The sequence below is a fragment of the Scyliorhinus torazame genome, chromosome 8, assembly GCF_047496885.1.
Source record: "Scyliorhinus torazame isolate Kashiwa2021f chromosome 8, sScyTor2.1, whole genome shotgun sequence".
Lineage (NCBI taxonomy): Eukaryota > Metazoa > Chordata > Chondrichthyes > Carcharhiniformes > Scyliorhinidae > Scyliorhinus > Scyliorhinus torazame.
In genome coordinates this window covers 79076245-79103973 of record NC_092714.1, presented here as the reverse complement: position 1 = coordinate 79103973, position 27729 = coordinate 79076245, and the positions used below count along the sequence as shown (strand labels likewise).

The window sequence follows — 27729 nt, the reverse complement described above, 5'->3', positions numbered from 1 at the left end:
GGTTTGGGTCACTATCTGTGTGGAGTCTGCATATTCTTCCCGTGTGTGCGTGGGTTTCCTCCGGGTGCTCGGTTTCCTCTCACAGTCCAAAGATGTGCAGGTTAGGTGGATTGGCCATGCTAAATTGCCCTTAGTGTCTAAAAAGGTTAAGTGGGGTTACTGGGTTACGAGGATAGGGTGGAGGCGTGGGCTTGAGTAGGGTGCTCTTTCCAAGGGCCAGTGCAGACTCGATGGACCGAACGGCCTTCTTCTGCACTGTAACTTCTATGTTTCTATGTAAGACCCTGCCAAAAGACCTGGAGCTGAGAATGCTTTCACGGGATCAGGGGTGAGCTGGCAAGGTGGATACAGAACTGGCTAGGCCATAGAAGGCAGAGAGTAGCAATGGAGGGATGCTTTTCTAATTGGAGGGCTGTGACCAGTGGTGTTCCACAGGGATCAGTGCTGGGACCGTTGCTCTTTGTAGTATATATAAATGATTTGGAGGAAAATGTAACTGGTCTGATTAGTAAGTTTGCAGACGACACAAAGGTTGGTGGAATTGCGGATAGCGATGAGGACTGTCGGAGGATACAGCAGGATTTAGATTGTCTGGAGACTTGGGCGGAGAGATGGCAGATGGAGTTTAATCCGGACAAATGTGAGGTAATGCATTTTGGAAGGTCTAATGCAGGTAGGGAATATACAGTGAATGGTAGAACCCTCAAGAGTATTGAAAGTCAAAGAGATCTAGGAGTACAGGTCCACAGGTCATTGAAAGGGGCAACACAGGTGGAGAAGGTAGTCAAGAAGGCATACGGCATGCTTGCCTTCATTGGCCGGGGCATTGAGTATAAGAATTGGCAAGTCATGTTGCAGCTGTATAGAACCTTAGTTAGGCCACACTTGGAGTATAGTGTTCAATTCTGGTCGCCACACTACCAGAAGGATGTGGAGGCTTTAGAGAGGGTGCAGAAGAGATTTACCAGAATGTTGCCTGGTATGGAGGGCATTAGCTATGACGAGCGGTTGAATAAACTCGGTTTGTTCTCACTGGAACGAAGGAGGTTGAGGGGAGACCTGATAGAGGTCTACAAAATTATGAGGGGCATAGACAGAGTGGATAGTCAGAGGCTTTTCCCCGGGGTAGAGGGGTCAATTACTAGGGGGCATAGGTTTAAGGTGAGAGGGGCAAGGTTTAGAGTAGATGTACGAGGCAAGTTTTTTACGCAGAGGGTAGTGGGTGCCTGGAACTCGCTACCGGAGGAGGTAGTGGAAGCAGGGACGATAGGGACATTTAAGGGGCATCTTGACAAATATATGAATAGGATGGGAATAGAAGGATACGGACCCAGGAAGTGTAGAAGATTGTAGTTTAGTCGGGCAGCATGGTCAGCACGGGCTTGGAGGGCCGAAGGGCCTGTTCCTGTGCTGTACATTTCTTTGTTCTTTGTTCTTTTTGTTGCTTTCAGATAGAATTTGGTTGATGGAATGTGGCAGATTTATAGGGCAGTAGTTTACAAAGTAGATTACAAACAGTTTACAAAGTGGGTTAGAGGAAAGAATACACAAGATAGAAAACCTGTATGCAGCAAATCAAAGAAAAATAGATATTAGAAGTATTTTTAAGAGCTGTATAGTGCAGCGGAAGCTGGAAATCTCAAAAGTAAAGGTTCTAAAATACATGAATAGAACTGGCTCACAATATTGAGAAGTAAGAGCAAGCAAGTCACATTCATTTCAGATTTTACTCTATGATTACTAACTAATGCATGCTGAACTCTAGTTTTTACAACATCAGGTAGGAACACTGTGCTGAGCATTCAATTGTTAGTTTAACACCCAAAAGTGCTACATTTTGACTTTGGGTGGTGTAAAACAGCAATATTGATTCTGCCATGTATTATGCATGCCAATGCTCATAACAATTTGGGTGGATGTGTAATGAACAGCTGAATTGATAGTGCCCATTTTATGTTATCACTCAAAGTCAAACATACACCCAATGACTTGGTGGGTCATTGCATCACATGTTGTACTACCGGCCACGCAGAAGAGAAGATGAATTATTATTGCATCTCAACTGATGTGACAATACAGCTTAAGAATTAGCTTCAGAGCATTATTGAAATATAGGGAGTGAAGAGAAACAGTTCGGACTTCCACATCTGGTCAGGTCTCCAAATTTGTAAAATGTGCACATGGAAACCTTGGCTCAGCTTTGATGGCCTCCATGATCAACTAATTTTAAACGCACAGGGCAGAATATTTCCAGTGGTGAGTTTCTCACCCTGCCACTGGAGAAGCTGGCAGGAAATCCATTCCCATAAATGCAAGCTGCCTCACAGTCATTTAATGCTCCAAGGAGGTGAAAGACAAGATTTCTGTCCATTACCAAGTGCAGAAATCCCTCCACAGAGAACTATTGGCCATTCTGGTTGGTGTTCCTGGAGTCAAAGTGCCAGAGCACACAGGATTCAACCAAGTCCAGGGTCACAATTGGCCACTTTGAGGCCTCAGTTGGTGTGAAGGCAGTTCTGCCCACAAGATTGAGGCTCATGCACAAAGAACAGCCACCAAGTAAGCTTTTAGAAGCTGTAATATATACCCCAACAAGTCACATGGAGCATTATACATTATAAAAAAAAGAGGATTCAAACACACTGGAAATTAACATATATGAATCTGCTTCCATTTGGTGCATCTCTAAGCAATACCAATAGACCATAAGCTTGAATGTTCTGTATTTCAAGTTTATTCAGTAGCACATTACATGCTTTCAGCTGAATAGTTCCATGCAAAACAAAGGGAGGCTCTGTAGCTTTATGATGAAACAAGTTTATCATTTTTAAAAGCTGGGTATCAATAAAAATTGTATCAGTTAATGATAGAGATTGGTGTAGTTAAGATTTAGATTTGTCACGTGTACTGAGATACACGTCCAGGCAGATCGCTCCATACATGAAAACATAGAACATGCGATAAATATATGAAAAATATATAAACATAGACAGTGGGTGAAGTATACGGTACATAGTGCTACAACTGTAAAGAAGATGTGTGGAAAGATCAGTTCAGTCCAGAAGATCAGTTCAGTTCATAAGAGGCTCATTCGGAAGTCTGGTAACAGCAGGGAAGAAACTGTTTTTGAATTTGTTAGTGCTTGACTTCAAACTTTTGTACCTCTCCTGCACAATGGAAGAGGTTGGAAGAGAGAATAACCCGGGTGGGAGGGATCTTTGATTATGTTTTCCCGAGGCATTGAGAGGTGTAAACAGTCAATGGATAGTGTGATGGACTGGGCTGTGTTCATGACTCTCTGTAGTTTCTTAGTATGGTGTTAGTTGAGGTTATGGTAGATAAAATAAGCAATTGGTCAGTGATGAAATGTGCAGGAGCATTTCATTACTAATCTCAGGTTATAGTGACTTAACAGAGATATTTAACCCAACTGGTTTTGTGTTTGTTCTCTGCATGGGCTTCCCCTAAACTAATCATGTACTCCTTCCCTGCTCCATATAGTTGGAAACCCAACTTCCTCACGTATGCATCAAGCCTCTTCATTAATACATCAATGCTATCTGCTTCAATTATTTCACATGGCAAAGAGGTCCAGGTTTCTTAATAAAAATATATATTTTTTTTAAAAAGAGGTCCAGGTTCTTACCAATTTCTATGTGACAACTCTTCCCAAATTCACTCTTTATTTTCATTTGCTCTTTTATTCTTGACATCACTGACACAGCAAGTGTTCATTACCCACTCTAATTGCCATTGAGAAGGTGATCTGTTCGTAGTCATATTTATGCCATTTGTTCTGGACTCTAATCACAGGTTTCTCACAGAACCCCTACAGTACAGAAGGAGGCCATTAGGCTCATTGAGTCTGCACCAACACTCCAAAAGAGCACCCTACCCAGGTCCACTCCCCCACCCTGTCCCTGCAACTCCGTAACTCCAGCTAACCGTCGGACATTAAGGGGAAATTTATCATGGCTAATCCACCTACCTGCACATCTTTGGACTGTGGGAGGAAACTGGAGCACCCGGAGGAAATCCACGCAGACATGGAGAGAATGTGCAGACTCCGCACAGTCACCCAACTTTGGAATTGAATCTGTGTCTCAGGCTCTATGACGCAGCACAGCTAACCACTGTGCCGCCCAAGAAACATTTTCTCCATGTTCACCTTTTCATATTCCTTCACAATTTTTAAGACTGTTATGAGCTCTCCTCAGAGCTTTCTTTAATCTTTACCGTGTTTAATATGTCCTGCTAAATATATCCACCCAATTCTCCAAACATCTTTGCACTTCCTCCCAAAAGCCTTTTGGTAGTCAGAGCTTTGCTTGGTACTCCCAAATATAACCAGCATTCTATAACATTTTGTCATTATCTCCTTGCTTTTGTACTCTATTCCTCTAGAAATTAAAACCAGTTTTTTAAACCTTTTTCCAGCCTTATCAGCCTGCATTGCTACTTTTGGAAATTTATTCCCAGAGCACTTTGTTGTCCTGCCCAATATAGTTTTTTTTTAAACCTTCTAAGGAATAAGTGGCTTTTCTATTCCTTCCAGAAAAGTAAAATACCTTACCCCATTGAATTTCATTTGTCATTTATCCACCCTCTTTGCAGGCCTACACATACCGTTGTGCTTCAGTGAAATCTTCCACATTAGCCAAATCTGCAAGTTAGTATCACCTGTAAATTTCAATGCCATACCTCCAACTCCTCAGTCCTAATTATTTAAATATATGGTCAGCAACAGCATGGAACTGCGCAGGTCACCATTTCCTATTTTGAGCAATATTCCAAAGTCATATCTTCTGTTTTCTAGATCTGTAGTCATCATTCAATTCATTCTACTTCCTGGTACCTAGTAAAATTTGTTAATGTATCTCTCTTTTAGAAATACGTGTGTATTTATTACATTCTTCAATTCTAGATGTGCTTTCCTACTATCTTTCCTACTCCCAATAAATAATAAGATACCTGATCTTGAATAGCCTGGATTAGTTCTAACTCCCAAAGTTAGAAATGGCATGTGCTGTCTCCCATTCTTCAGACACTTTATTTTTCTATCTACTATTTATGTATGGATGCTAATATTTCAGATGTCTTCTACCTTCTGAGTATGTGTGTGTGTAATCCATCTGGACTCGAGATTTGTCCTCCTTCAAGTTGACTACTTTCTCCACTCTTTCTATCTTAAAGATTTTAATATCCCTCTTGACCCTCTTCTCCTCTGCTCATTTCCTCTTTGACTTAGTTTTTCACTGAAGGGGCTAACAAAGTATCTATTCAGTGTCACCTACCATGAGAATACCATGCTCATTCTTCTGTGGCCTGTCCCCACCTTAATCTCCACTTGCTACTTGCGGATGTACACATTCATTGATGTTGTTTCATATTTCAGATGATATAAAATTTAACAAAGTGATGAAGGATAGTTATAGGCTTCAGGATGGTGCAGTAGCAGAAACATGACAAATGAAGTTTGACGCAGAGAAGTATGAAGCAATATACTTTGGAAGGACTTGTTTGGAAAGAATTATACCACAAATGGCATAATTTTAAAAAGATTAGAGTAGAAAAGTCTTGGTGTCCATATATTAAGGTGGTATGGTTAAGTTGATAAGATGGCTAGAAAGACATATGTTACTTGGGTTTATAAATACATGAAGAGAAATTTAAAGTAAATAAATCATGCGAAGGTTTTATAAATTTCTAGTTATGCCTCAGCTGGAGTATTGTGGATAATTCTGGTCACCGATTTGAGGAAAGATATAAAAGCCAAGGATAAGGGGGGTTGTGGAAGTAGATACATTAATGGCATTCAAAAGGCATCACGACAAATACATGGATATAGAGGGATATGGCACCAGGACGTGCTGAGGGTTTTGGCCAAGGGTGGTATCATGACGGGTGCAGGCTTGGAGGGCCGGAGGGCATGTTCCTGCGGCTGTATTGCTCTTTGATACCGAGGAGGGTTACCAGGCTTTTACCAGCAATGTGGGACTTCAGTTATGAGGAAAGGTTGGAAAAGGTTAAGCTATTCGCCCTAGAAGGGAGATGCTTAAAAGCAACCCAAGAGGTTTTCAAAATGCTGAAATATTTTTAAAAAAATACCAATTAAGGGGCAATTTAGCGTGGCAATCCACCTCCCCTGCACATCTTTGGGTTGTTGGGGTAAGACCCACGCAAACACAAGGAGAATGTGCAAACTCCACAAGGACAGTGACATGATGAAAGATTTTGATAGAGTAGATAGAAGAAAATCATTAATTGTCTCTGGTGAGTGTGTTAATAAGTGGAGGTCATAGATTCCAAATCAGCAGCAAACCACTAGAGATAAGTCGAGGAGAAATGTTTGGACTCCAAATTGTTGGGATTTGGAACATTACTTCAAAACTAATGTTAGAACCGAAGTCCATAAGGTACTTCAGAATGAGCAATTTCCAGAGTTATGGACAAAAAAATGGAAATGCTAGTCTAAGCATGATTGCTGTTCCGAAGAGCCAGCCCGGGCACAGGAGGTAGAATGGCCCATTTCTATGCTGTACATTTCTACTATTCTCTCTGGGCATTCCCGATTTTTAAAAAAAATCTCTGCCTCAAGGTCAACATATTCCCTTTTGTCATCCTATCCTTTTATGCTTTTTCCTTTAGATTCAATTTTATCCTTGCTTGTTGTTAACGATGGAGTCCGATTCATGCCTTATTTTCACATATTTGAATCTACTCCTACCAGACTGTCTTTTAAATGTTGCCCACTGTTGCTCCATCTCTGTAAATATTTTTCTCTTGTTTGCCTCCATCCTCACTCCCTTTGCCTTTTTTTTAAGTCTCACAGCAATGTTCCAGTCACCCACAGCAACAGTCAGCTGCCGCCAGAAATGCTGCTGAAGAGAAGTGTGCCAATGAAATTCAGGAGGTAAATAAGTGGAATGGAGAGGATTATGAAGTGTCTGGGGAGGGGGTAAAAAGATCTCAGCCTCAGCTGAAGGGGGAAGGTGGGGGAGAGGAAATGAAGGCAGGAACTATGGCAGAGGAGGGGAGAGTTGCAACGAGTCTTTTGCAAATTCAGGGGTAAAAAGATTATTTATTTTTCCGTTTCTTTTATACATTTAGATTACCTCATTCTTTTTTTCCAATTAAGGGGCAATTTAGCGTGGTCAATCCACCTAACCCACACATCTTTGGGTTGTGGGGGTGAGACCCACACAGACACAGGGAGAATGTGCAAACTCCACATGGACAGTGACCCGGGGCCAGGATTGAACCCGGGTCCTCGGCGCCATGAGGCAGCAGTGCTAACCACTGTGCTGCCGTGCTGCCCTTGGGGTAAAAAAGGAAATTGACACCGCTGTGTGATAGTACCAAGCATACAAGGTAGTTTAAAACAATTAAGGGCAGCACGGTGTTGCAGTGGTTAGCATTGCTGCCTCACGGCACCGAGGTCTCAGCTTCAATCCCGGCCCTGGGTCACTGTCTGTGTGGAGTTTGCACAATCTCCTCGTGTCTGCGTGGGTTTCACCCACACAACCCAAAGATGTGTAGGTTAGGTCGATTGGCATCGCTAAATTGCTCCTTAATTGGAAAAAATTAATTGGGTACTCTAAATTTATTTTAAAAAACAATTACCATTAAGTTGTGAAGCGAATATATCGTCATCAAAATTCAAAATTACTCTCGAGGAAATAATGAAGGAGCTTGTGTGATTTTTAGACACTATTAAAGTGTTGGAATCTGCAGTTTAAGTTATGACAAGCCCTCAACCCATTCACTGTGACTGCATGTCATATTATAAATTTGGAGCTCTTTGAAACTCCATTAAACCTTTTTGAACCTTGGAAGCGAAGTACGGGCTGGAGCAGGGGGAAATGTTTACATACATGCAGGTTCAAGATTTTGCCAAAAAGGAGAGACAGAATTTCCTGGAGCCGGCCTCCACATTGCTGGAGGAGGTGCTGATGACAGGGGGACTGGAGAAGGGGGTAGTGTCAGTGGTCTACGAAGCTAATTTGGAGGAGGAGAAGGCACCACTGGAAGGGATCAAAGCAAAGTGGGAGGAAGAGCTGGGAGAGGATATGGAGGAGGGGTTCTGGTGTGAGGTGCTCCGGAGAGTGAATGCCTCCACCTCGTGCGCAAGTTTGGGGCTGATACAGCTGAAGGTGGTATACAGAGCACACCTCACGAGGGCGAGGATGAGCCGATTCTTTGAAGAAGTAGAAGACGTGTGTGAACGTTGCGGGGGGTGGGGGCCCCGCTAATCACGTTCATATGTTTTGGGCCTGTCCAAAGCTAGAGGATTACTGGAAGGAGGTTTTTAGGGTAATTTCTAAAGTGGTGCACGTGAAACTGGACCCAGGCCCCCGGGAGGCCATATTCGGGGTGACGGACCAGCCAGGGTCTGAAACGGGTGCAGAGGCAGATGTTGTAGCCTTCGCCTCGTTGATCGCCTGAAGGCGGATCCTGATGGGTTGGAGGGCAGCCTCTCCATCCTGTGCCCTGCCATGGCGGGGGGGGGGGGGGGGGGGGGGGGGGGGGGGGGTGGTGGTCTGTTGGAATTCTTGACTCTTGAGAAAGTTAAGTTTGAACTGAGGGGAAGGATGAAGGGGTTCTACAATTCATGGACATTATTTATTATGCACTTTCAAGAACTGGATAACATCGAACATTAGTTGGGGGGGGGGGGGGAGGGGGCGATGGGTGTTTATGGTGGCCATAGCTGATTCCTGATTCCTTTTTGTCATTGTTTATGTGAACATGTGGGCGAATGTTTTGGGTTTGATGGGAGCGGTGTTATTGATATGGGGATTGACATATTTGTTACTGATTATTGTTTATTACAGATTATTGTTTATTGTTGGTGGATGCAAATTTGGGAGAAAATGTGCAAAAGGAGGAGAATAAAGAATTTTTTTTTTTTTTTAAAAACCTTTTTGAACTTCTGGTCAACTTTTGCTCCTTTTCTTGGTTGCCATAAAAGCATTCTGGTCCCAGCTGTTGCTCATATCCAACCTACTGCTTCATTTTGGGATCCCATTCTATGCTGCAAATGGGAATTCCTGGTCATGATTAATCAGAAATTCCTGTCGGCAGGGAAGTACCTAATCCGGAATTGAAGCATAATCAGACAGGCATTGCTGCCAGGACTGGGAATGATGAACACATCAAGGAGGTACCATTAAATTTGATGGGGCGTAAAGTGGGGGCAAGAGGTGTAATGAGGTTTGCCCCTGTGAACTGGGGAAAAAGGGAGGAAGAAAATGCTCTTGAGAAGGAAGTAACTTTTGTGTGGCCTTAATTTGCCTGCTGAACAAGAGTATAACAAAATATCTTCCTATAATTGTTTTAAGATTTAAAACATTGATTACTTGTAAACATTTGAGAATAATTTAAAATTGACTTCTTTATTGCAAAAGTTTAAAACATTTTCAGAAAAGCACATCCTCAGTATCTTGAGTATCTTCCCTGTACAGGTGGAGCAGTTGGATTGTGTGTAAAAGTGTTAATTTTCATGGCTACTCTTTTGCAAGTTACTACAATTCTGAGGTAGCATGATCATATTTTCAACACCAAGCCTGGGTTCGCACAGGGTAGAAGCATAGCAAAGTAGTCAGGATGAGAAACATAGTTTTTGCAGCGCGGGAAGGCAATTTTTTTAAAAACCGCCCATGGTTTAACAATTCCAGATACAGACTATACATTGAACGTGTAATCGAACTATTGAAGTGTAATCAAACGCCATTTAGAAATTACAACAGCATTCTTCAGGAATGTTAGTTTTTGCACCCACTGTCTTTATGGCCTAATCTGTTTAGGTTCAAATTTGTGAAAGAGACAAATCACTAACAGAACTTAAAGCTAAAAGATGATGCAAGAGTATCCTTGTGTTTAGTGGGGCATCATGTTCTTTCATTGATGCCCTGCCTCCACTTGAAATAGAAAATACGTAGTAGCATATTGGATATAATATGGATGATTCTTTTCCAGTTAGCTGTATTTTTTTATTTGCTCACAGGATGCGGGCATTGCTGGCCAGCATTTATTGCCCATCCCTAATTGCCCTTGAGAAGATGATGGTGAGCTGCCTTCTTGAACCACTGCAGTCCAGATGGTGTAAATATGGAAAACAAATTGAAACTGGATGCTAAAACAATTTTCTATGACAAAGCTTTTTTGCACCTTACAAGGAATTACAAATCTTGCGTGTTCGATGTCAAACAGCATTCAGTCAGCATCATAGCAATGGCAACTATAATAGTGCTGTACCATCGGAGTTTTATCGAAAAGTAATATTATTAAGTGTTCAGGATATTTCACACTGGCTCAATTATTTGGACATTTAGGAGACACCTTTATCCAAGGTGGCTTTCACGACATACTGGGTGCTGTACCTCACTTGTATATCAGGCATACGATCCCAGTGTGAGTGATATAAAAAAAATAGGATATTTGGGAATGAGTTTCATAAACCAGAGACTCTTCCAGGTACATTGAACCTTGTCTGGAGGATGTCCCTGGAAAATGGACGTGTATGGGTCACTGTAATCTAAGGGCTATTGTGAAGCTTTTTTAAATGAGTACAGCATATTTTCTAATCAGTTAGTGAAGAATAAAACAAATTGAATGGGAAATTGTGCAGCTTTGACAAAATGGTGAGGTTGAAAGTAAACACCTGACTCACTAAAGGTCAGAAAGATTGCAGTGTGTTGCTCATCTTGTGGCGAGTTTCCGAATAATAATTTTTTGTGTCTGAAAAATGTTTTTATAACTTTCTAATGAACTAAAACATAACTTGGGTGTTCTGAGCAGAATTCCGAATGGTAGTCAAGGAGTATGGAGAGGTTTTCAATGCATGATCCTTTATCCATCATGGACTAGATCACTAACTTCACACGAGAAAATACATTCAATATTATATCCTGGGTTAGGTGTTTGGTTTTGGGGGGTAAGGCCTTGTTTGGAAAGAGCACGTGGAACCTTTCTCGAACCAGAGTAGGAAGTTACATGTTGACTTTGTTTTAAGAACGTGCAATATCTCCAACGAGTGGTCAGATGATTGTGAAATCCACCAGAGTTTCACGGTCAGACTCACAGATGAAAACTTAAATCGTGGCCATAATGTGAAGTTTTAAAAAGTCTGACCTCGGTTGCGGCTGACTCGAGTACATGGGATAAAAAGGTGGGCGAAGTTGATTTCAGCCCTGATTAGGTGACCAACTCTCTCAGGCGCCCTGGGAGTATCTGTGGCCGCGGTTTGTGTGTGTGGCTCAGGAAACTTGTGCAGCCCACCCCCGCGTGACCAGGGTTATCGTGCCGATCTCCAGGGGGAACAAACTGGTTAGGATTAACTGCGATCGCGCTGCTCCCCCGGGCCATTTGACAGAGGCGACTCGAGATTCGCAGATTAAAAAGCGCTGCCTTCGCCAGTAGCAAGGCTACCTCCGGAGACACGGGTGGCAAAATTAGACACACCGAAAGCGACGAGAGAAGAGAAACAGACATGGAGATAAGAGAGAGTAAAGGACGCGGAGGCAGAATAAAGATAAAGAGCGAGGGTGGCGAGAGGGAAATAAAACAGGGTGGGCGGAGAGGGGAAAGACAAAGGCGAGAGAGAAAAGGGGAGGGAGGGGTGGAGACATCGGGAAGAAAGTGAAAAGGGAATCAAATACCAGGCATCCGGAGGAAAGGAGACATCGAGAGAGAGAGAGAGGTAACAATGTTAAAGGAGGTGATCCTGAACAACCCATTCGAGCCGCAACCCTGACAATTAGTTTGGGTGTGTGGGGGTGGGTCGCATTACCTACGGGAAATCCATAACTAACAAAGTCAACTCAAACATACCCTCGCCACAAAGAAACCCCATTGTGCACCATTCTTATGGCATAAAGCAAAAGCGCGCCACACATTCAGAAATTCACATCAAATAATTGATGGAGGTTTGTCCCCAAGCACCAGGTTAGATTACAAAAACCCAACCCCTGTCAAGGTTCAGTGTGAAATCCACTCCGTGTTGTTGAAATGTTTCCCTGTTTAAAAGGCTGCCGCGTCCGTGACCCTCGGCAGCTACTAATCGATATGTAAAACGTCAACCAAGCCAGTTAAATCGCACGCGATTAGAAACCTGTGGCACCGTTCTGAAATAATTCACGCCGTTGCAGCAACCAATTGAGGACAGTCTGCTTAATCGGCTGCAACTAGAGATCGCGGCCGACTACTTGAAGGGTGAAACTGACAGCAGCTTTTTAAAGAGGACATTTCCATGGAGTTAGAAACTTTATTTTAACGGCAGGCTGAATTCTAAGTGAACTGCTGAAGCCGCGAAGACGTTTGCCCCAGAAAACAGCGGCGCCAGCAATAATTTTACTTCCACTTCCAACAAGAGCAGGCTTTAACTGGTGACCTCTTAAAACAATAACAACGCGCGAGGGATTTCAGTGAGGAGGGCAGCTTCGTTCAACTCAAAATGCACAGTTGTTATTCACTGGGATTATCCTACATTAGGTGGCCATCCTAACTTCCAGATATTACATCTGTGAAGGTTTTATTTCCTTATTTTCTCTCCAATCTACATCATTGCATATCGGGTGTCTCTTCGTGTTTGCGTGGACAGATGGTACACGGCTCCTCCTCCTGGTGGTAGGTTACAATGTTGATGCGGAATAAATTCAGCCATACAACCAGCGAGTAATGAAGTTGAGTTAGTTGCAATCGTTTATTTAACGCTAGTTGACTCATGCGGGGAGGGGGCTGCCGCTGGAGTTCACAGATTATCATAGAATTTACAGTGCCGAAATTTACAGTGCCGAAGGAGGCCATTCGGCCCATCAAGTCTGCACCGGCTCTTGGAAAGAGCACCCTACCCAAGGTCAACACCTCCACCCTATCCCCATAACCCAGTAACCCCACCCAACACTAAGGGCAATTTATCATGGCCAATCCACCTAACCTGCACATCTTTGGACTGTGGGAGGAAACCGGAGCACCCGGAGGAAACCCATGCAGACACGGGGAGGATGTGCAGACTCGCACAGACAGTGGCCCAAGCCGGAATCGAACCTGGGTCCCTGGAGCTGTGAAGCAATTGTGCTATCCACAATGCTGCCCCTGCTGTTCCTAATGCGAAGGTTCACATCAAACCATCCCCGAGACTACTGCCAGGGACACGGACATAATTTAATGATTTAAAAGGCCCACGCGTAAAATGCAAAATTATTAGTGCACACACGTGCATCTCACCTAAATGGGGTCAACTGTAATGCTTAGATGGATAATTCCGAATCACAATTCAGTTGCGTAGCTAAAATATTGCATTGTTTGTCAATATTATTAAAATGAAGATATACGAAGAAGAGTCAACCCAGCAGGGAATAGTGATTAGGGAGATCTTTTCGCATTCATGAAAGATCACCTGCCCGGAGATTTTCATTTTACACACAGCGCCGAGTCATGTCTGGGCCCTAATAACTCATGAATGCTGGAGGGGGAGAAGCTACAAGGCCAATTACCAGGAGTTCGCAGTATTTTTTCCCATATGCCCCTTCTACCAAGTTATGAATTTCTGTTCATACTGCGTACCCGTTATATATACAAATATATCTTTACTTGCATTTTAAAAAAATCTATACTAGGGATAGAACATAGGAATTGTCTGTTTTAGTCGTGTGATCTTATGACACAACATGTAAGTGGTACCAGCTGCAGAGTCAATTTTGTAAATAAACCAGCGATCTCTTCGCGTCTGTGGTTTAAGCAGATGCACGGATGCATGTAGGTGTGTATTTGTACACAGACGAATGTTTTATGAAGCCGGAACCTATGGAGCTGTGCCAGTGCCATGTTTTGTTGCTAATCTGCCAATTGGTTTTTAGTTAAGAACTCAATGAACGGCTGTATAACTATTCTGCGTCAATATAACGCCATTTGAGAATAAAGGTGTACTTACACGGATGCTATTGTCTGGACCCTGTCTAATTGAAACTTGAAATACAGCCATCCGCAGCTTTCAGTCAGGAAGGCCCTGGTGACAATGTTTGGTCTTGCCTAGCTGGAAGTCTAACTGTCCTGTTTCGAAGAGGGCTCTCCAAACAGGAACAGAACAACGTCCCAACAGTTTTTTAAAACTGAAAATGCTGAGGGGGCAGGAAGGTGACCATTTCCTTCCCTGCTCTAAACATTTAAATAAGGCTCGTGTAGGTTTACAAACTGAGCATTTCGCACACCAGATTTGACACCAGGGTGAACATACAATCCGTGCAGTGACAAACTGAATCAGCGTGAGACAATACCCTGTTGCTTCACACCGATATCAAATGTGTTGTGTAAATGAACCTGGAGACGTTCAGTTACAATGCTAATTCCGCGGCAGAGCACAAGGATTTTGAGATTGCATCCAGGCGTGGACGATAGTTCAATTCTGTGGCTGGCCAGCGGATTCCTACGTGGTAAAGATAAAGTGCACAATCAACTCTGCCAAGCAGTCTTTATTGGCATCTGAATACAGCTCAATTTTTACTCAGGCAATGCCTAGTTTATACTGTCTGGCTGGATGTTTAATTCTGCTACTCCGGAGAGAGCTCCGTGTTGTATATTTACACGGATCCTCCTTGAGCAGTTAAACTTTAAACATGTGGGCAGCTGCATCGGCATTGTCTAAACGTTTTAAAACTAATTGCAGGCAAGCTTCAAGTATCCAGGAGATCTCAGAATACCAAAGCGTACTTTTGACATCTGACCTGCCACCAATTCTCGCTCAGTTTTGGTCCAGTCAGGTCAGGTCAGGCCAGGCCACATTTACCCATTTACGTTCGCTAAATAGAAGTATCTTTGTATAAATGCTAACGTTCTGGCGCAAATGCACTCTATAACTGGATGGATTTTGAATGCAACTCGGGCCTAATTTTGATCTGTCGCTTTGTGAGACTGAAACGATGCTCACAATTTCAGCCTTCTAACCACATTTGCCCAAGATTTAAACATTCTTCCTCTATCCATCAGCCCGTGTGTGGAAGAGGAAAATAACATATAAAGCTGAATATGACGAGCATAATTTAACTTGAGACAAAGTGAAAACACTAAAAATACTACATATCATTTTACATGAAGAAGCCACGTCCAGACTAACATTTTTGGAGCAAGTAACGTTACGAAAGCGCCGAAAGAATAGTGTATGTGAATAGTAGGTAAAATGTGACTACGTTTTGAGAGCTCTGTAAACACTTTGACATGGATGTCAGCCAAGAGATGATCTGCCAACATTACAAACTGGCCAGACACCAATTAACTGCACAGCACTAATTAGCACCAACCATTGTCATCAGAGATAGCAGTTTTTTAAAAATAGTTTCTAGGATCCAACCACCATAGATAGGTCTTTGTGCTAGTTTTCACTCATTCCTTACTGGTAACCTGCAAGTCGGGTCGAAATGGAACATGGATCATTTTGAGCCTTAGTGCATTTGTTAGGGAGTGGGGGTGGAGAGGTACGGTAATATTGTGATTACATTACTGGTCTAGTAAACTAATTTTGTGATTACATTACTGGTCTAGTAAACTAATGATTCACAGATTGGAGTTCGATTCCAGCACCGGGTAAACTGTTGGGGAACTTAAGTTCAATGAATTAAATAACATCTGGAAATAAAAGTTAGTGTCAGTAATCGTGTTAGTAATGGTGACCATGAAACTAACGGATTGTGGTAAACACCCAGTTCATCAATGTCCTCTAAGCAAGGAAATCTGCCGTTCGTGCGTGGTCTGGTTTGTATGTGATTTCAGAGCCACAGCAATGTGGTTGACTCATAATCGCCCTCTGAAATGGCCGAGCAAGCTACTCAGTTGTATTCTCCCACCACCACTTTCTCAATCGCAAATTGGGGTGGGCAATAAATGTTAGACCACCAGTGATATGCACACCCTGTGAATGAATAGGAACAAAATCGATGGACATCTTTTCCCTGGGAGTACATTGGGTGGTGAAAAAGGAGACCTCATAATACAGTGGAAATAGATTCACAAAGCATTATGTAGCGGTTGGGGGAAGGGGGGGGGGGGGGGGAGGAGGCGGGTTCAGGAGAGGGAAGGTGGAAGAGTGGCGAATTCTCCCTAATTTAAGTGATAGGTACTAACCATTAAGAATGGAATTGAAAGGCACTTTTTCTAATTTCAGCACCAAATGTCCTGGGTAGGTTAAATACAGTTCCTGGCTTTATCTTCATACAGCACTTGACACAAAATTGATTCTGCCATGTGTAGCATGCATGGAGCTGATATGACTGAGGTTCAAAAAAAATGCTCGTGTAGGGCAGCACGGTGGCAGTGGTTAGCACAGCTGCCTCATGGTACCGAGGTCCCAGGTTCGATCCTGGCTCTGGGTCACTGTCCGTGTGGAGTTTGCACATTCTCCCCGTGTCTGCGTGGGTTTCACCCCCACAAAATGCTTGTGTTTTGGGGACAAATTTAGATATACTGTCAAAATAAATTGCATATGTAATTATCACTAGTTTACAGGAGGAACATTGGTAAATTGAATCTTGTTGTGTGCAATGGTTTGATTATAAATTAATGAACTAAATTTAAAAATGGACAAATAGATTTTTGGGACTGGTATATTATAGGATCAAGGCAGGTAACATTGAATTCCAGTGTTCGACTGATTTAGGGCACAACTGGGAATGGCTATTTACATCATAACCCCGTGGTAAATAAGAGAGGCACAGGGCCTTATTCACATAGCTCCTTGGCAAATAATCAAGTATTTTTTCGTTCTACAGCTGCAGGGTAAAAAAGGTCAAAGTACAGATTATTTAACCAGTTGCTGGGTGAATATCATTTATTCAGCTCGTATTTTCCCAAGATATCACAACATGGAGTCCCACATTTATCCCTTGTATTATATGGAACTGCAGTTTCGAGGTGTAGGATATTTTTAATGAAAACAGGGGCCTATTAATTAATACCTAGGCTGTAGTTTATGCACACGTGGATCATAGGTTCCTCTCATGGCGCCTTTGTGCACGTGTTATTATTACCAGCTACATCAAATACATGCAATAATGGGATTTGAAACTTTGATATCTACAGTTGGAGGTTATTCCACCAGTTAACCTATCTGAGCAATAGATAGATGGTGAACAAATATTTGGTCAAAATTTGAAAGGTGTGGTTGGTTTTATTGGTGGGATCACACCGACAATGTTATTTCATTCCCTGGCTTTTACTTGCGGTGGATTCTGCAAATTATCACGTGGCTACTATGATGAAGGAGGATAGTAGTCACAAAAAGCCTGTCTTCTCTCCTAGAATTAAGAATTGTGTGACGGCCTCCCCCTCCCACTTCCGGAAAAGATGCCGGTGCAATTTCCCCTCTATAACTTTCAGTAGAACTATTAAATGGTAGGAGCAAAAAAATGGACTATATTATCCTACCCTCTTTAGTTTCAAATGCCCTTAAGATAAACCACATTGTTAGGATGGAGCATTACGTTCAAAAAACCAGGACGATGCAATAAAATGGAACACACACATAAGGGGAATAATGATCATCTTTCATAATTAAACCAAACAGCGTAGACAAGAACAACGGGGCAGCATATATTTAATTACTGTTAATACGAGTTTGCCCCCCCCCCCCTCCCTTCACGTTAAAAGTACAACAATTAGAATTAACACATTAAGTTAACGGTTTCAGCATCTTTCTCTTAACTTTTCCCTGGGACCAAGCTAAACTTCATATCACACAAGTGTTGAAGAAAAGATTATGCCATTTCGGGAAAGCACTTGTAAATAATTTCAACATATGCAGCTTTTAAGTCACCGTGCTATTAAAAAGACTCGTAATACCGAATCACGTCTATACTATGTGTGTGCGGAGCGGCACAGTGCGACAGCCTCTACCAAGCGCCTTTCGTCCGAACACATCGTGGGCAAATTGCTTTGAATGGAGGGCTAGTTATCTCGCCGATCCACCCTGGTAATGATTACACATGGCAACTCGTTCTGGGCTATCTGACAGCTGAAAGCGATACATAACCTCGGGAAGGAGAAGTCTACCCGGACACATCACGTACAGCCCGCTGAGAAATGACCTTGAGGGCTGGTCCATAAACACATGTAACCTTTGTTCTAATCTGCTGGCGGCATCAAATTGCCGGTTTCGAATAAAAGGGGACACGCCGATGCAAATTTCACTTTCAGGAACTGCCCCCTCCCCTGAATGAAAATTCTATACTCCTAAGCAGAGAGTTTTCTGGAGATAGGAAAGCATTTCCCCCAAGACAGCCTTCTCCCCAAGTTACACATAGTCATTCACTTATACACTGACGGGGACAAAACTGCCCATTCTTGCCTGTTTAAAATGGCGGCAACCCTTAGTTAGCCAGAGTCTTATTTATAGAAGTCCATATTTACAATGTCAGAGAGGGGAGGCAAGACTGTTCCGTGGGCCACTAGGTGAAGCAAAAAGTTGCAGTTGTGTAGAGTTGCACAGGAAGGCTTTGCTCAGGCGGCTGGTGCAAAGCACTGTTTGTTTTTCACTAGATCATTAACTGCCTTTCCCACTTGGGTTCTCGAACATCGCGGAGAAGCAGAGCCCTGAAAGTCCGAATGGGCAACCGCTGCCGGAGCTGCAGCCTTTGAGCGCGTTGCGTGTTAACACAGCGGGCGGGCGGGCGAGGCTGCATTGCAACAGCCCCGGTCACTGAGACTGTGTCAGCTCCCCCATTGTGATCAATAAAGCAGGCAGAGCCGCCAGTGCTGTGCTTATTGATGGGTTTGCAGGGCCCTCTCCTAAATATTTCATTCGTAGGGCTGCCCGGAGATGGGATTAACTTCACCCACAGCACTTTCTCCCCCATTCCGCACGCACCCCGCGCCATTTTAGAAGCAGCTCCTGCTCGCCAGACACAACGAAGCTCCGCTCCGTGGGGACTGAGTTCATTTTTCTGGCTGCGCTCCGCTCCCTCGCTTCCCTCTAAACAGCGCGATCCTCTCACTCTCCGGGAAATGTGTTGCATGCCCCCCACAAACACAAGTAGCTTTAAACAGGATAATCAGATTTACAATGAAAAGCTGACTGGCTGGCCCAAAAGCAGAGCTGCCAGTCAAGGGCGCCTGAAAACAAAGATAAATTCGAAGGGACGTTAGGAGATATTGATCGCGGATGGTTGATTTCTGCATAATTGTGAAAGGCAGGCACTAGCTGTATTCCCCTCTGCCGGAGCAACAGCTTAGTGGCAGGATCGATTAGGCGCAAATCCCCGGGGGAACCCGGGAGGAGTCTGCAGGACTCCGCCAGCAGTATCCAGCAATCCTCATTACAAAAGCAAAGACCTTTAGGTGGGATTTCTGAAATGTCCCACTGCTTTCTTTCAGGTAATCGGAGGGAAACATAAATGCAGAGAGTACAATGTATCCAACAGATTGTTTAGGTGGAGAATGTGAGATTTAATAGGCTGGGTCAGTTCCCACGTCACTCCATTCCATTTCAGATTTTTGTTGGGATTGGCTTCAGTTTTCCAAAAGGGATGAATTCGCCTCCACAAACATGTTCGAGCGAGAGCTGGAAATGGAGCTTGTATATTATTTATCTCCCCGCCCATTGAAACGTCGGTGACTGTTGCCAGAGCTGCGATTCCTCCCACTGCCTGCCCCTTAGCTTCAGCACAAACAGCAGAGGTCTGCTCACACTCAGCAGAATCGGTTCTCTTCCACCACCCCCCCTCCCCCCCGCGCGTAAGGTTAGCAGAATCGGCAGCTTTCCGACGCGAATGGAGAGAAAGAGTTGCCTTATCAGAAATGGCAGAAACTGCAGTCTGGTCAGAGTTAGCGGAATTGGCACACTTCCGATTGAGGCGAGCAGAAATGCAGCTTTTTATCAAGGTTAGCAAAAGCAGCCTGGTTAGCTTTAGCAGAAGTGGGCTGGCGGAAATGGAATGGAGATTGAAAGAAATGTCTCAGTTTCAAGTATCCCACTCCTTTAACCAAATTCAGCGGGCCGCTGCTCGTATTCACAACCTGACTCTAAGCTGTCAGGCATCAGCTGTCCATATTATGAAGTCTTAGAAAGAAATTCCCTCCTCACACAGCAATATTTTGCCTCGTCATAGTGCCGTGCTGAAGCAGTTAAAAGGAGCAAGTTCCTCTCCCGCCACTCCATGTTCAGTTCATTGGTTTTCGACTAAATTCTAGAGCAAAAGTGCTGAAAGCCGGTCCATTTTCTGTAACGTGATTGCCCACACATCGTCTGTGTGTGACCACCTCCCCCCTCCCCCTCGAGTCACACATCCTTTCTTATTCTGACTGTTACCGCTTTCGCCCAGAGGGTTCGCAATGAGCAGCCAGCAACATCTAGGCCACGGACGTCAGTTCTCACAAGTTTGGATCGTATTAATTCAAGATCCTGAATATAACATGAGTTTGATCAGCGTAATGTCACCCCCTCCCCCACCTAAGTAAATATTGAGTCTTTATGAAATGTTTGTGCTTCCTCACTCTACTTGTGACAACTTAGAAAATAATGGGTTAATGAAACCCGCACACATTAAGATAAGCTAAAGACCCATGGTGTCCATGGATTTGAGGGTGGCTATCTTTAAAACGCGGACATTTGAGTTTTGCTGCACACTGTGCGGCCTTTGAAAGCTGCATTTCAGATTACAGTAAGGACCTTCTCCGACTCTGGGGGGAACTGTGTGTGAAAAGGATCACCCCCTCTGGGGTTTGCACGGTATATAGTACCACTGCATGGTCAACCCCATTTACAAATCAGTAGCTCCAGGCCGGCACCATCAATAGGAATCTGTCCGACTGGAACTACTACAGCTCCGGTATAATTATGTAGAATTTATAGCACAGACCCAGACTCTGGGTCCAACAGGTCTACTATACCAGCGTGAAGCGCTCCACATGAGCCTTCTCCTACTCCATCTCTCTTATCGATATAAACTTACATCCCTCCCCCCCCCCCCCCTCGTCATGTGCTAACATAGCTTCCCCTTCAATGCACCCATACTATTCGCATCAACCATTTCATGTATTAGGCTCTTGCACATTCTCCCCACTCGCCAGAAATTATTTTCCCAGATTAATGACTGGTTTATATTTATGGCTTCTACTTTTGATCTACTCCACAAAGGGAAACGTGGCTTCTCCATCAAATCCCTTTACAGGCCACCTCTGTATTCACCCCCTCACCCCACCAGAAGTGTTACGGGTGGCACAGTGGTTAGGGATGGGGGAGTGGGTCTAGGTAGGCTGCTCTTTCAGAGGGGGGGGTGCAGATTCGATGGGCCGAATGGCTGCTTCTGTGCTCGCTGCTCCCAAGCCTGCGTCGCGGTCATGCAAGCTTGGAGTTCACACACAAGACACAGGTACCGGGCTGTCAAAACTGCACACAACTAATTATGAAAACGGGCAAAATAAATATCGAGGATATTTAGTCGCCTTGTTTAACATGTGATACTTTGTCCAGAATCCTGTTCCCGCACAAGAAGCTGGAAATGAATAACCCGCCTTCTGTGCTGCTGTGGATACACATCGCATATCCTCACATCCCAGTAATTGAAATCGAGACATTGTGGTCGATAGTCCATAATTTCACGCTTTTTTTACATCATGGATACAAAGAAGAATGTGAATATTAGGCAGTTCTTTGATCTAACCCTTCGATTGCTAGGTCCAGTGTGTTAGTGCAGGCCTGCTTTAGGCTTTCAAAGTTTTGTTGTTCATTGATCTTTTTATCTCTTGAGAATGGCACTTCCTTTTCGGCTTCCCGAAGTAAAAAGACGCATACTATTTACATTCTAACAATAAAACTGACGCCGCTTCAGGATTTTCCCGGAATTAGACGAATAACATTTTTTTAAAAACATATCTACACAACCGGTGTGTTACTGGCTGGAGGGAAGACATTGCTTTCGGCGAGAGGGATGACCCTCAAAGGGTTAACCGCCTTTTTCAAAAGTGTTGTATGATTTAAAATCCTAGAGGGATTACCTTTTTTAATAACCACACCGGCAGTGGGGCTGTTACCTCCTTTACAAATAAGCGAGCGGGAGCTGGCATTAAAGGCCCTATCCTCGAACAGATGTCAGATTATTTCCACTGGTTTCTCAGGATCGCCGCTGTAAAAAGACTACACATTCTCCCATTTGAAGACCACGAACTCGCCCAACAACAACATCATTGTCTGTTCTTATTGCTTTAGAGTCTACAGCGGCAGCTGCGTTTTCTAATCACGGTATCACCCCATTAGATAGATTTGAGCAAACACATCAACAGGCCCAAGACCCATAGTAAACAGGGGCCCAGATTTCCTCGCACTGCTTTTCACCCCAGTCCTAATTAATACGGTTCTTTCGAACTGTAGTGGCCGAGATTGTTTTTAATCGCCCAAAGACTACGGAACGAAAGTTGCAGTGCCGATTTAGCGCATAAGCAGGCCCACTGCATTTCAAATGTTCTAAATTCTCCTTCCTTCAATTTACTGCGTGCAATACAATGAGGATTTTTTAAAAACCCTCTTAGCAATAGAAAAATGGATTTGCAACTGCATCCCCATCGATGCATTGGTTTCCTCATTCACAATACAAACCGCCCATACCATTGCTACCTTTGGTGTGATTTAAAAACAATCCATAAATGGATGTATAATTCAATTGCTAGTTAATTCATTCAGTTTTGTAACAGAAAAACATGTTCTCAAACATAAAGGTTTGACCGCACACTGCAAAAAAAAAAACGGTTTTAATGATTTAAAAGAGTCCGCCCTCCCTCTCTTTGAGTGAATTTACGAGATGATTAGAGTCTGGAGTTCTAAACGCCTGGTGTGACCACAAAACAACACCATTTGTTTCGAGTGTAGGATGTGTATGATATGGTTTCTGAAAGAATGTGTCCAATCTCGGTTCACAAGTCCACTGCATCCTATTGCCAGACTGGGATTGCGTCAATGGACCTATCTTTTTATATAAACAAGAACGATCTTCTTATTGCCTCCAGTGACTCATGTCCCCCTTGTAAACTCATCTTAATCTTCCACTTTATAGAAAGCATCTGTTTAGAATACATAATCAGGCAACACCAAAAAGTGTTCCCTTGCCACAGTGGTCTGTTTTCCTTCCCTACTATTTTCACGAAATGGTTCCAACACCGTGTTCAAAAGGAACAGAATAATTTATTCCATGCACGTTTTTGAGTGTGTTTTGTAAACAATTTGGATTGCATTTTAACATCGGGGAGCCGTGCACTAAATCCAATTTTACTAAGGTTGCCATCCTTCAGTCTAGTTTCCAATACTTGTTAAGCTTCATATACAGTACTATAATATTAAACTATACAGATTACTGAACTAGTGACCTTACACTAGTGCGGTGCAATCAAATCGCTGCAACTTAAAAGTACATCTTTGAGAACTATGATCATTTTTATTTGAGTTGCAGAAGACAAAGGGTACTGTTAGCCAACTTCAGCGTCTGGATTTAATGCCATTTAGCTGATCAAGTTAAACCGCTTCCCTCACACACGCTGTTTATAAGATGCTCAGTATTACCATAGCAAATTCTATGAACGATCGCCTGCATTACGTGCTATTTCAGTCAATCGCCGTTAGAACACAACTCGATATTCAGTGCGGAGGCACAGACAGCTCGTATCCTCCAAAGAGCTCAGCGATCCGTGCCTTCTCGGCCCTTTTTCCACAAAGGTTTTATTTTAAACTGCTGGCGCTCAGGTTTCAGGGCTGGTCTCCCAGGGGAGGCAGGAGCGGAGTGCGCTTCAATCAAACCCTGACTTCTCCTCTGGGAGCAGAGCCTGAAATCTGATCTCGCCCACTTACTGCCTGCCTCATTCCACGCGTTTTCTTTGGGCGTAATAACCTTTTAGTTTATTGTAAACACGGTTGGGAGGGATGCTGGATATTTGAACAGGATGTGTTGATTGTGAAATGGATGTCTAGTGTGCTTACGGCGCAGCCTGGCGGGTAGAAACTAGAAGAGGCGACCAAAGCAAAGGCCCTATCTAGTAAATAGGTAACCAAGCCACCCCGTAATTAAATGGTTTCGAGCCTACAGAAGGCCCTGAAAGAGGCCACATTAGTGAGACGCCGCCGTTTTAAGGGTAAACGCAGCCGTATTATATTGGGGTGGGGAGCTCAGTCCAGATTGTTAATTAAATGGTCGATTTCAACAAATTGCTATGAGGTGCGTTACTTGTTTGCCCAACTTATCTGTACCGTGATCGAAGATAAAGAAAACATTGAAGGGCAGCGGGTACAACACAAGCGGCTAGAATGTGTTTACCGTATTGAGGAACTCAGGCTTTCCCTCAAATGTCATTCTGGCTCGGATCCTATTATGCCTTTAATTTTTTTTTAAACATACAACCTTCCAATGAAAACACTATTGCGCAGCCAGAAGTATAACACTACTGAGACAAATACAAAGGCAGCAGAAACTGTTCATATAACATGTGAATTCCTACAGTAAAACAGTCTCCAGAGTACTCCATTGATTGTAAACAGCTCGGGGAGTCGTGATAGGCGCTATATAAATGCATGGCGCTTCTCTTTCTTTGAATTGAACGGGGTAAGACGTTAAGCAGGGCCCAAGTTAATCAAGTCACAGCCACTGATCAGATAACACAAGTATTTGTAGAGACAGAGTCCAAAATAAGAAAAACAATCTGACATTTTAAAAAGTGAATGAAAGAAGATTGATAACCCGTGTGTCACATGAGGACCGATTAAACGTTACACACACGACGTTTCAATAATCTGTCTTTTAACAGATGCTAATTGAGTGGCCGTGCATTACCAGCATTTTTAATTATTCCATTTACTTAAACGTCAACAAAACGTAGATTAAACCATTTGGGGACAATGTGGATCTCGGTTCAAATTCACAAGTCCCCCTTGCCTTGTGGTCGCCAGTTAATCTAATCTGATTTAAAATTCAACGTGACCACAATTGAACTATTTGAGATATCCTCGTAACACGTGCCTGCACATGACGCAGGTCTGTTGTACAAATACCCGCCCCCATGGCATTCATTTGATAGCAATTTGTATTTAGACTTGCTACAATTTACTGGTGTCTGGAGTGCAAGGCGAATGTTTTTGGAAGAATTCATACTAAATCCATTTCAGTTCAGACGCGGATGCTTATATATGGAAATCAATATTTATTATGCAGGCACCTACAAGTGTTAAAATTCTGATTATATGATATGTATGTATTCAACGTATGACTTACAACAGTCACCCATTATGAATGCATAGATCTCAATTCACGGAAATCTTTTAAACAAGGCGCATGATTAAATTGTGCACCATGTGTTGCCCTATTATGTATTTTCTTTTCATTCATGTACTAAATGATCTGTTTGAGCTGCACGCAGAAAAATACTTTTCACTGTAACTCGGTACACGTGACAGCATTGGAAAGGGTGCAGAGGAGATTTACCAGAATGTTGCCTGGTATGGAGGGAAGATCTTATGAGGAAAGGCTGAGGGACTTGAGGCTGTTTTCGTTAGAGAGAAGAAGGTTAGGAGGTGACTTAATTGAGGCATACAAGATGATCAGAGGATTGGATAGGGTGGACAGTGAGAGCCTTCTTCCTTGGATGATGTCTAGCACGAGGGGACATAGCTTTAAATTGAGGAGAGATAGATACAAGACAGATGTCAGAGGTAGGTTCTTTACTCAGTTAGGGCGTGGAATGCCCTGCCTGCAACAGTAGTGGACTCGCCAACACCAAGGGCATTCAAATGGTCATTGGATAGACATATGGACGATAAGGGAAGTGTAGATGGGCTTTAGAGTGGTTTCACAGGTCGGCGCAACATCGAGGGCCGAAGGGCCTGTACTGCGCGCTGTTATGTTCTATAATAAACATCCAATCCAAATTCTCATTTTTTCTTTACATTTTCGGCAAGATTTTCAGAATACAGTGCCCTCCAATCCAATGCAACTACCGTGTGAAAACATAGTGCAAGAAGATCTCCATAATTATTGTTTTATAATATTTGCAACATCGCCGTTCCTTAATCGAAACGCCACAAGCCTCTAGATCTTTGTGCTGTTTACTTTATACTGTCACAAAAGCAGTTGCCCAATCTGCTCCTTATCATGCAGTATCTTGCCACTTCGAAATGCACAGCTAATTTTTCCACACGGAGCAGTTTTCAACCACCGATTGCCCGTGGGCAGACAGCGAGGGTGCAACCTTTTTGCATTTCCTCTAGAGGATCCAAGAAAAAAAGATCAGATGATGAAGAAGTGTTAAATACTTTATTTGTTTCCTGGTTTAAGAGTGATTCTAAAGCCGTCCTCTTGGTCACCAGTATGCATTAACTGCAGCATTGCAGAGAACAATGCGAGGACAGTTACAAATGGTCCAGGCAGCGAGTTCGCAACAATTGTCTTTCCATTCTTTCATTTATCTAAGCTTGCCGCAATGAGTTTCTGCTCAGCACTCCAGTTTGCACCGAACAGATTACGGTATAAAACTTTTTTTAAAATCCTACTTTAATGCTACGTATGGAGATATTAAAAAACCACAAGAAGCTACATAAAGCAGATCAGAATATCCACGGCAGGACTCCTTGTTGGTGGAACTTTGTTCGGAACACACGGTGTCGAAAATGCATGGGAGACAACATTGGGAGGAAGGTAATCTTGTTCAGGATTCTGTAGATCTCCGCGACAGCTGAAAGACCCAGCGAACATGGATTCAGCACGCGTTGAAACACAACTTAAATATTATAACTGAGAACTTGAAATTGAGCAGAACTCTCGAGTTGGATACGAGAAAATTCATTTTCCATATATTTCTAAATATTGATGTCACAAAACGCAACTGGATGACGGTACGCTTTAATCACAGATATAACCTTTAACTTGTGTATAATACTGGCCACAGCAGCTGTTATACAGCATTATGCATTCCCGGCAGCTGTTCTGATTAATTGTCTTTACCAAAACCTTATGCGGAATGTTGTCACCGACCTACATCCAGAACATTTAGCATTATTGATAAACAATGTGCACATAATGGGTTAATAAGAAACATGGTTTTCAATGGTGAACAAAAAGCAACATCATGAATGATGCCAAATTGTATTCTATTCCGGTTGAGCAGTGGGTTCAATTAATTAAGTTAAACACGCCAATGCCAAAACCCCAGCCTTTATGAAACTTCAGAGGGAAAATCGAGCTGACCTTGATTTGTTCCAAAAAAAAATATCAATGTACAAGTTTAAGAACCCGAAAGCTAGTCATCTATTTCCCAAGATACAGAGCCCCAATGCAATATTTACATGAGCAGGCGGGTGGTGCGTCCATTCATCCGCTGTTCCACACGAAACTCGGCCAATGAATGTTCCTGTTGCCTTGACTAGAGCTAGATTTCAGTACACAAAATTTGACCGATTGCAGCATATTAAACCATTATAGAAAAATGAATGTTTCCGCACAGCTAAGTAACGTTTGGCGGTAAGCGTTCATTTCCCTCTCCCGCCATTCATTACACCTGCAGCGTTCGGAGGTTGATTTTGGCGATATCTTAAAGAGATGTTTTAAACACAGAACTGAAAATACTGCAAACAGGCCTTCTCTGGACGTGTCATTGGTTCATGTTGAAATTAATGAAACATAGCTTGTTTAAGAACCTCTCATTATTTGACACACTCGTATTTTAAAAAATTAGATTGATCATTAATATTTCTACATCTATATCTTGTCTTCA

General features: G+C 43.1%; 1 protein-coding gene and 1 long non-coding RNA gene across 12 annotated transcripts in view; one reads left to right on the top strand and one right to left on the bottom strand.

The window, feature by feature from the left end:
• bcor (BCL6 corepressor) overlaps nucleotides 1–27729 on the bottom strand; it is a 471432-nt gene that overhangs the window by 102726 nt on the left and 340977 nt on the right. The gene's annotated exons all lie outside the window — the stretch shown is intronic.
• Nucleotides 26247–27729, top strand: part of LOC140427967 (uncharacterized) — a 43489-nt gene continuing 42006 nt past the window's right edge. The window contains exon 1 of the long non-coding RNA XR_011948674.1: nucleotides 26247–26851. This is a non-coding gene — a long non-coding RNA (uncharacterized lncRNA). The remainder of the gene's footprint in view (nucleotides 26852–27729) is intronic.